This window comes from Sander lucioperca, chromosome 19, assembly GCF_008315115.2.
Source record: "Sander lucioperca isolate FBNREF2018 chromosome 19, SLUC_FBN_1.2, whole genome shotgun sequence".
Classification (NCBI taxonomy): Eukaryota; Metazoa; Chordata; class Actinopteri; order Perciformes; family Percidae; genus Sander; species Sander lucioperca.
The window spans coordinates 25,313,013-25,321,623 of NC_050191.1; the positions used below are offsets into that span (position 1 = coordinate 25,313,013).

General features: G+C 41.7%; 1 long non-coding RNA gene across 1 annotated transcript in view; it reads left to right on the forward strand.

The window, feature by feature from the left end:
- Positions 1-8,403, forward strand: part of LOC118493865 — a 14,047-nt gene extending 5,644 nt beyond the window's left edge. The window contains exons 2-3 of the long non-coding RNA XR_004895907.1: positions 5,407-5,413; positions 8,390-8,403. This is a non-coding gene — a long non-coding RNA (uncharacterized LOC118493865). The remainder of the gene's footprint in view (positions 1-5,406; positions 5,414-8,389) is intronic.
- Positions 8,404-8,611: the final 208 nt, after the last annotated feature.

The window sequence follows — 8,611 nt, forward strand, 5'->3', positions numbered from 1 at the left end:
ATTTGTTAATATTAACGATAAACCATCCAAATACGCTAAAGTTAGCCATGGCGTTCCTCAAGGCTCAGTGCTTGGACCAATTCTATTCTCTTTATATATGCTTCCTCTAGGCAATATTATTAGGAAACACTCAATGAACTTTCACTGTTACGCAGACGACACCCAATTATATCTGTCAATCAAGCCAGACGAAAGCGGTCAGTTAGCTAAACTTCAAGCGTGCATTAAAGATATAAAATCCTGGATGACCCACAATTTTCTGATGTTGAACTCAAACAAAACGGAAGTTATTGTGCTGGGACCCAAGCACCACCGAACTTCATTATCTAAATATATAGCTACCCTAGATGGTATTGCCCTGGCCTCCAGCACTACTGTCAGAAATCTAGGAGTCATTTTTGACCAGGATCTATCCTTTAACGCCCACTTAAAACAAACCTCAAGAACAGCCTTTTTCCATCTTCGTAACATTGCCAAAATCAGGAACATCCTGTCTCAAAACGATGCTGAAAAACTAGTCCATGCATTCGTAACTTCCCGGCTGGACTACTGTAATTCTTTACTATCAGGCTGCTCAAATAAGTCCCTCAAGACCCTCCAGCTGATCCAGAATGCTGCAGCACGTGTTCTGACAAGAACTAACAAAAGAGATCACATTTCTCCTGTATTAGCTTCTCTGCATTGGCTTCCTGTAAAATCCAGGATTGAATTTAAAATCCTTCTCCTGACCTACAAAGCACTAAATGGTCAAGCACCATCATACATAGAAGAGCTTTTAGTACCTTATTGTCCCACTAGAGCACTGCGCTCCCAGAACTCAGAGCTACTTGTGGTTCCTAGAGTCTCTAAAAGTAGAATGGGAGCCAGAGCCTTCAGCTACCAGGCTCCTCTCCTGTGGAACCAGCTCCCAACTTGGGTTCGGGGGGCTGACACCGTCGCCACATTTAAGAATAAACTGAAAACCATCATCTTTGATAAAGCTTATAGTTAGGGAGTGAGGAGTTGCAGCATAGTAGAGTAGAGTAGAGGGAGGCAGGAAGTACAAGCCCGTTCCGGCAGGGGAGAGTACGAGCCCGGTCCAGGGCCCCTCTCTTTAGCCTGCCTCTCTTAGTTATGCTATTATAACTCTAGACTGCTGTGGGAAGCTCCTTCCAAGGACACAATGAGCCGCTCCCTCTTCTCTCTTTTCACTTGTCTCCTTTTGTGTGCATCTTAGTCCCAGAAATGCCTGTTACTAACCTAGCTCTGGGGAGTTTTCTCCCCGGAGTCCCTTTGCTTCTTCTTCACCCAGAACATCGCCTTGGAATTGGGTGGCACCTACACCGGGGTCCTGGGTGCAGCTGACGCTATGGACTTACTACACCCTGCTACGCTCTGCGTTTCCCCGCAGTGTCCGACTGCGTCCTGCTGCGTCCAACCGCGTCCACCCAGGCTGCTGTGCCACACTACACCCCGTAACGCCCTGCTGTGCCCTACTATGACATGAACTACTATGACTACCATTGTGATCACTGCTTCACTATCTTTATTATGACTATTATTGCCACCATTCACCACTCCCCCAACTGGTGCCGTCAGACACCGCCTACCAAGAGTCTGGGTCTGTCCGAGGTTTCTTCCTAACAAAAAAAGGGAGTTTTTCCTTGCCACTGTCGCAATAGCTACTGCTAATGCTTGCTCTTGAGGCAACCACTGTAATAGTTGGGGCTTCGTAAAGTACAGAGTTTGGTCTAGACCTACTCTATCTGTAAAGTGTCTCGAGATATCTCTTGTTATGATTTGATACTATAAATAAAATTGAATTGAATTGAATTAGAATCAGTTGTATTGGCCAAGTATACTTACATACACAAGGAATTTGACTTTGGTAGGTGTTAACTCTCTATACATTCAACAAATAGACATGTAGTAGTAGTAGACAAATAGTATAATAATAATAGTAATAATATAGACACATACTGTACAATAGAGACAACAATATACATATAGGCACATATCAACATAATATACAAAAATACAAATATACAAATGAGACATAATATCAAGACAAGTACACATGGAGTGGGATGCAAAGTGCAAAAAGTAATAGTGCAAAGTAGTGTGCAAGATGCATATTGGAATGATAAGTATGTAATGTGTAGAGAAGTGGGTGAGTGGCCAAAGTGGGGATGACCCCACTTATACCGCAGTTCAGTAGAGTGATGGCAGTGGGAAAGAAGCTTTTCTTATGTCTGGTTGTTTTTGTGCACAGAGATCTGTAGCCTGTGCCAGAGGGGAGGAGGTTAAATAGAGTGTGTGCAGGATGTGTGGGGTCTTTGGTGATGTTCTCCGCCCGCTTCCTGGTCCTACCAGTGTACAAGTCCTGGAGGGAGGGCAGGGGGGCATCAATGATGTTTTTCAGTTGTCCGAATTGTGTGTTGTAATCTGCGTTTGTCCTGTTTAGTGGCTGCCCTAAACCAAACGGTGATGTATGTGCAGAGGATGGATTCAATCCTCTGCACATCCATCATCGTGATTATGGAAAGCAGAAGGTTTGGCCAACTGTCTTTCCCATTCGTCACCAGATGTTGGCAGAGATGCAGGATTTTGTTGTTTGCGAGGAGGAAGAGGAAAGAAATTCGGCCATTTACCTAATGTTCAGGTATTTTAGTGTTGATGGAAATACATTTTTTAAAGGATGTGAAAACACTATTGTGGACACATCATTAAAGGCCCCATATTACACTCATTTTCAGGTTTATACTTGTATTATGGTCTATGGAACATGTTTACATGCTTTAATGTTAAAAAAACAATTTTTTCTCATACTGTCTGTCTGACTATACATGTACCTGTTTTAGTACCTGTCTCTTTAAGCCCCAATCCCGAAAAAAGTCCAGTCTGCTCTGTTTGGTCAGCGTTTCCAGGTCTCTGTACCGTCATTGCAGCCGTGGAATGACTGTAACGGCACTGTAGCCGCAATTTCTAGTTATAGTTATAGTAGTTATAGTTGTGACATCACAACCGTACGGTAGTCCTAATGGCTCATTTAAAGGCACATTTTCTGTATGCATTTCTCTGTGAATTGAGACTTTCACAGTATTTATATAGCACCTCGACCTACTTTATAATAAAAAACCCATGGACATTTCATTTCACTTTTTACAGTATGGGACCTTTAAAGGTAGGGAGTGTAATAATATGTAAAATAAAACACCTGAGAGCTGGGAGGTTGAAAGGTGGGTGAATTGTAAACAGTGTTTTTCCTGAACATAATAACAAGGCTGGATGATGACAGCTGAGAAGCAAGAAGCGGATTGGCCGAGTACAGTAGTACTTATTTACAGTGTGTCGTCAGTGCGCGGCTGAGATGGAGTCAGTGCTATGAGTTTCACTGTGGACTGTTAGTTTTGGATGGACTGTGTTGTCGACATCACTGCAGAGGGAGTGCCAGCATGTGTGACAGCCAGGCTCTTCAAAGTACAACTTCAAACAAAAACCACAGCACACACACATTCCCATCGGTTAGTCAGAGTCATTCATCTTTTAACAGAGGTGCTCTGAACTCACGGCTTGGTGATGGATTAGGCTGGTAGAGAACAATCACAAGATGAAAATTAATCCATACAACTGACAATTTGGGCTGTGTTCGAAAATGCATACCAATAAACTAACATACTATTCATACTAAAATACTATTCATACTAACATACCAATAATACCTTCACATTCCCATCCATCCTATATTAAAGAACAAACAACTTAGATACTGCTTTGCCCAATAATTATAGGCTTATATCTAAACTCCCAATTTTGTCAAAAATTTTAAAGAAGGTTGTGGCCAATCAACAAACTGTGTTGGAAAGGCATAGTATTTATGATAAGTTTCATAACTCAATGGGTTGGATCTGACTTCCAGATATGGCTAGGTTTTGAGGGTTTGGACCATGGCATATTTGAGTCTAAAGTGCAACACTAAATTATTTGATGAGTACACAACATTACGGATGTAGTGATTGAATGCGTTGTCACCACCCGTGTATATATTGTCTATTCCAGGGGTCTTCAACGTTTTTTAGGCCGAGGACCCCTTAACTGAAAGAGAGACCAGGGAGCAGGGACCCCCTACTACATATACTGTATACATCTTTGTTGCCAGATCTCGCAAGAGTTTGGTCCTGAGACAGAAACGGGTCTCAAACTCAGTTAAATTTCTCCTGATGTGTCCATCTGAAAAATGTTAGTGTCAGAATGTTCTGGAGATATGGGTCCAATAGATACTTTGGTGAGTACAGGGCGAAATAATCGCTCATAATCTGTGTTCAAGTTCACTTCTCCCATTGGAATCAAAACACTCAGGACCTGTCTCTAGTCTCCTAAAGACGTGGCAGTGGCAGAGCCCACGTGACACAGATACAGGAAACTACTCTGAGCAGCAGTTTTATCTCAGTGTTGTTAGCACGTCATATAGAAACTGCAATATTAGTAATTATTCATTGTGAATACTATGAATTGAAAGTGTGTGTTATGTTACATTGATGTCTGCCTATGTGTAATGCTGCCTTGATACCATGCTGGACCACAAACAATTACCATCCATTGTAGTTATTAAAAGAAAGTAAATGGATGAAGTGTAGATATTTACGTTAACATATATTAACAAGTTTTGGGTTAAACAGAATCTATAAACTCTTTCTATTAGTAGATCTGTTGTGGCCAGCCGCATTTTAAATGACACAGCAGCCCATCAGTGGTTCTGGTGACCAGCAAATGTTTCAGAGCGGCTCCAACATTCCTCTGACTCACTGCCACGACCTGGGTTAGACGTGGAAAAAAGGGAGAACATTTATCCAAAACAAGCAAAATAATGTTTCCTGTTATAACCTTTGGCTATAATTGCGTTTTTTTTTTAAAATATCTGATTCCAAATCCTATCAGATAATTGAAGTCATGAAAGATAAGATGGACTAGTACTGATGGTGCCGTGATGTGTCAGCTGCAGCACAGAGGAAATGTTTTTAATATGATCTAAATGAAGTGTAACAAGTATGCACCAAATTTCATATCACGCCTTTTTTAACCATCCAACTCTCCTCCACATATAAATAAATAAATACCTGGCTGCAATCTGCTTTAATAAAAAAGCTTTTCTGCAACCTTAAGTCATGGTTGAAAAGTAATCCTCCCTTTTTTTTAGTAAAACAGCCTCTGGCCATCGTGACTAAAAGCTGTTGGCTTCAATCACCCACGATTTGGTTTGGAAAATTCCATTCTGCCACAGGGAAATAATACCAGATCAATGGAGTCTAGACTTATTCCTTTCAGCTGACGTCAAAAGCTTGACAACATGGCAAATTAGCTACCAATAGTCCGCTGAGGCTTCTGCTGACTTAAACCTCTTCATGGTTTGGCATGGCTTTTCTTAAGGTCAAATGTTTTTAACCCCTTGTTTTCTGCTTCTACATGGAAACACATAAAGCACTGTTGTAGTTTTTTGACCTTCACAGACATTCACTTCAGCTGGTCATCAATCTCTATTTATAAGTGTCTAGTATCAATAAGTCTTTTAAAGTGCCCATATTATGAAAAAATCACTTTTTCTGGGATTTGGGGTGTTATGTTGTGTCTCTGGTGCTTCCACACACATACAAACTTTGAAAAAAATCCACCCATGCTGTTTAGAGTGAGATACGGTTTTTGAATGTGTCCTGCCTTCAGTCCCCGGGTGAGCTGTTCAAAATCGGCACGGCTTGTGACGTCACAAGCCGAAACGAGCAGGCTAACCGCAACATTAGCTCGTAGCGTTAGCATGCTAATGCTAACTCTAGCATGCTACCTCGTTCTCAATAGCAAAGCACTGCTACAACACACACAAGTTCACCATAATCTACAAAAGAACTACTTCCATGTGCGCCCTCATTTAGAAGTCTCCCAGCTAATCCTGCCTTGTAACTGACCGAAGTTGTAGAAACAGCCTTTCTTTTACTGTCTATGGAGCTAGCTAGCTGACATGATCTACATCTGAGCTACTGCGCATGTGCAAGTGCAATCAGAGATAGTACAGAAGAAGAAGAAGAAAAGAGGTCTCACTCTGTAGCTAAAACAGAGACCAGGTGAAAAGAGGATCTGCAGCAGTGAGAGAGAGCGGTGCAGTACAACAAAAATATGGTGTTTTTTGAAAATTAAACCATGTAAACCAATTCTGGTACAACCTTAAAATACAATTATGAACCTGAAAATGAGCATAATATGGCTGCTTTAATGGGTTCATTGTTAACCTTAGTGAGTGGGATATCTCATTTGCTATGTCTAAAATCTGTTACATTTCCTTTGTTTTAGTCACATTAACCTCAAGGAAAATGTCAGATCACCATTTAGTGAAGTTCCCGACCTCTTCTTAAAAACCACCCAAGGATGAGTTGTCAGGCTTTAGGAACCCCACCCCAGGGCTGTTTTATCTGCATACTTGAAATCGCTGTTAGTGGAGACTAAAGCTTGACACTCATTGGTATACAGTGTACTGTATACATTATGGGAGACAAAACACATCCCTGTGGGGACCCTCTGACTGTAGTAAATCTAATCTGCTATGCTATAGGAGAAAATCATTGATCCACAGAATAAGCCTTGGATTTAACCCCGAGATCCATCAGCTTGCCCGCCAGCAGATGGTGTTTAACGCACTGCTAAAATCAACAAATCTTCACAAGACTATAAGGTTGTTCAACGTGTTCACCGTTGGTCATTGTCGGCAGTGCGTCTTCAACCCCCCACTCAGGCTGGTATGCAAACTGATGATGTTTTAACACTATCTTCTTTCTAGGTGCTGAGCTTAGGGCAACTGGCCGCAGGTCATTCATCTCTTTGGGCCTACTGTTTTTGGGCACAGGTCCAATCACAGACCGCTTCAGCACATGACCGCAGTAGTCTATATCGACGACGTTTCACTTCCGGGATTGTTCCACTGGATGTCCCCCTTCTGCTTTCTTTGTGTTGGCATTTTAAACTCTGGTGGATTTCTGAGGACTATAGTTAATTGCTCCTCAGATCTCTGCAGGGTAAATCCAGACAGCTAGCTAGTCTGTCCAATCGGAGTTTTCTGTTGCTTGGCTAAAATAACCTTTGAACGTCCACATGTTCCACCAAAACAAGTTCCTTCCCAAGGCTTTTGAGGAGGCACCGTTGCTCTGTCCGGCACTTAGCACACCGCCCAAGACGATTGTGATTGGTTTAAAGAAATGCCAATAAACCAGAGCACGTTTTTCTCCCATCCCGGAATATTGTGTGGACTAGCCAGACCCTCCGCAGCGCTGTGGAGGAAGGTCTGGCAATGCGAGACTAGACCTTATGTAACCACACTCAGTTGCACTTCTATGACTGGCTGGTTTAGGCAACACCTCGACTCTGTGTGGTGTGTAGGATGACGAGTGGGAGGCTCCTTGATCTTTTACGCCGCCATGGGCCCGTTTATTTTCTGAATAGAAACAGAGTATGTACTGGTCAGTCATGCAGTGGGCTCACAGTAGCTCACACGCAGCACACTCGGGCACGTCTCTCATAACTGGCCATAAATAACAACAGACATACATCAGTTATAACAAATACAATAATATGAAAATATGTACCTGAATAAAAACAGCGTATGTATGTACTGGTCAGTCATAGAGTTGGCTCACAGTAGCTCACATGCAGCACACTACAAAAGAACAGAATGTTATTTTAGCACAGAGGCTAGCTAGAAAGTTATGTCGCTATTTTAACATTTTAGCACTTGAAAAAGTACAACAACCCACTTGTAACTCTTATTATTAATATGTCCATAAATCACAGTGCACATATGTTCATACAATAAATATATGGACATAATACACAATATTTGTACACTCGGCTCGGCAACTCACCTCGGGCACGTCTCTCACAACTGGCGAAGATTAAACGGCGTCACAGCTTTTTGAGTTCTTCAGCTCCTCCAGTAGCCATGACCATCTCTACTGAATCAACTGCTTTAAACATGCCCCGTTCGTGAACAGAAAATTGCGTTGCCTTTGCAATTAATCCGTGGTTTACATGCATTCCGAATCGTGAGTGTTGATCCGTACGGTTTTGTCCGTTACACCACTAATAGAAACCCTGTTACACTTACAGCCAATGCCATCTGGACCCTGAGATTTGCCCGTGTTAACATGCAAAACTGTTTCTTAACCTCACCCAGGCCAATCCTGATGTCACTAACTGGTAAGCTTGTGACTTTTCCAGCTTCCTCAGCCTGCTGTGGCGCATAGTCAACTGTATCAAATCTATGATAAAAACAGTCGAAATTATAGTCAAAGACAGAATCATTAGCAACTATTCTTGTGTGCGTTTTGGGTTAATAACCTGTAAAATTTGTAGTCCCTGCCAGGCTTATAAGCAGCTTTGAACTTTTATTTTATTTATTTATAACTGTTATTTTCTTTCTGTTTCTATTATGTACAACTTCCTTTTCCTCTTCACTGCCCCTAACTTGAATAAATTCTATTTTTAATTTTTATTAAGCAGTTCTTTCAGTTCAGGGGAGACGCAAGGTGTATTTGAGTAAAGTTTTACTGTATTTTTGGGAAGTCCTCACAGAAACGAATATATCCTGATATGG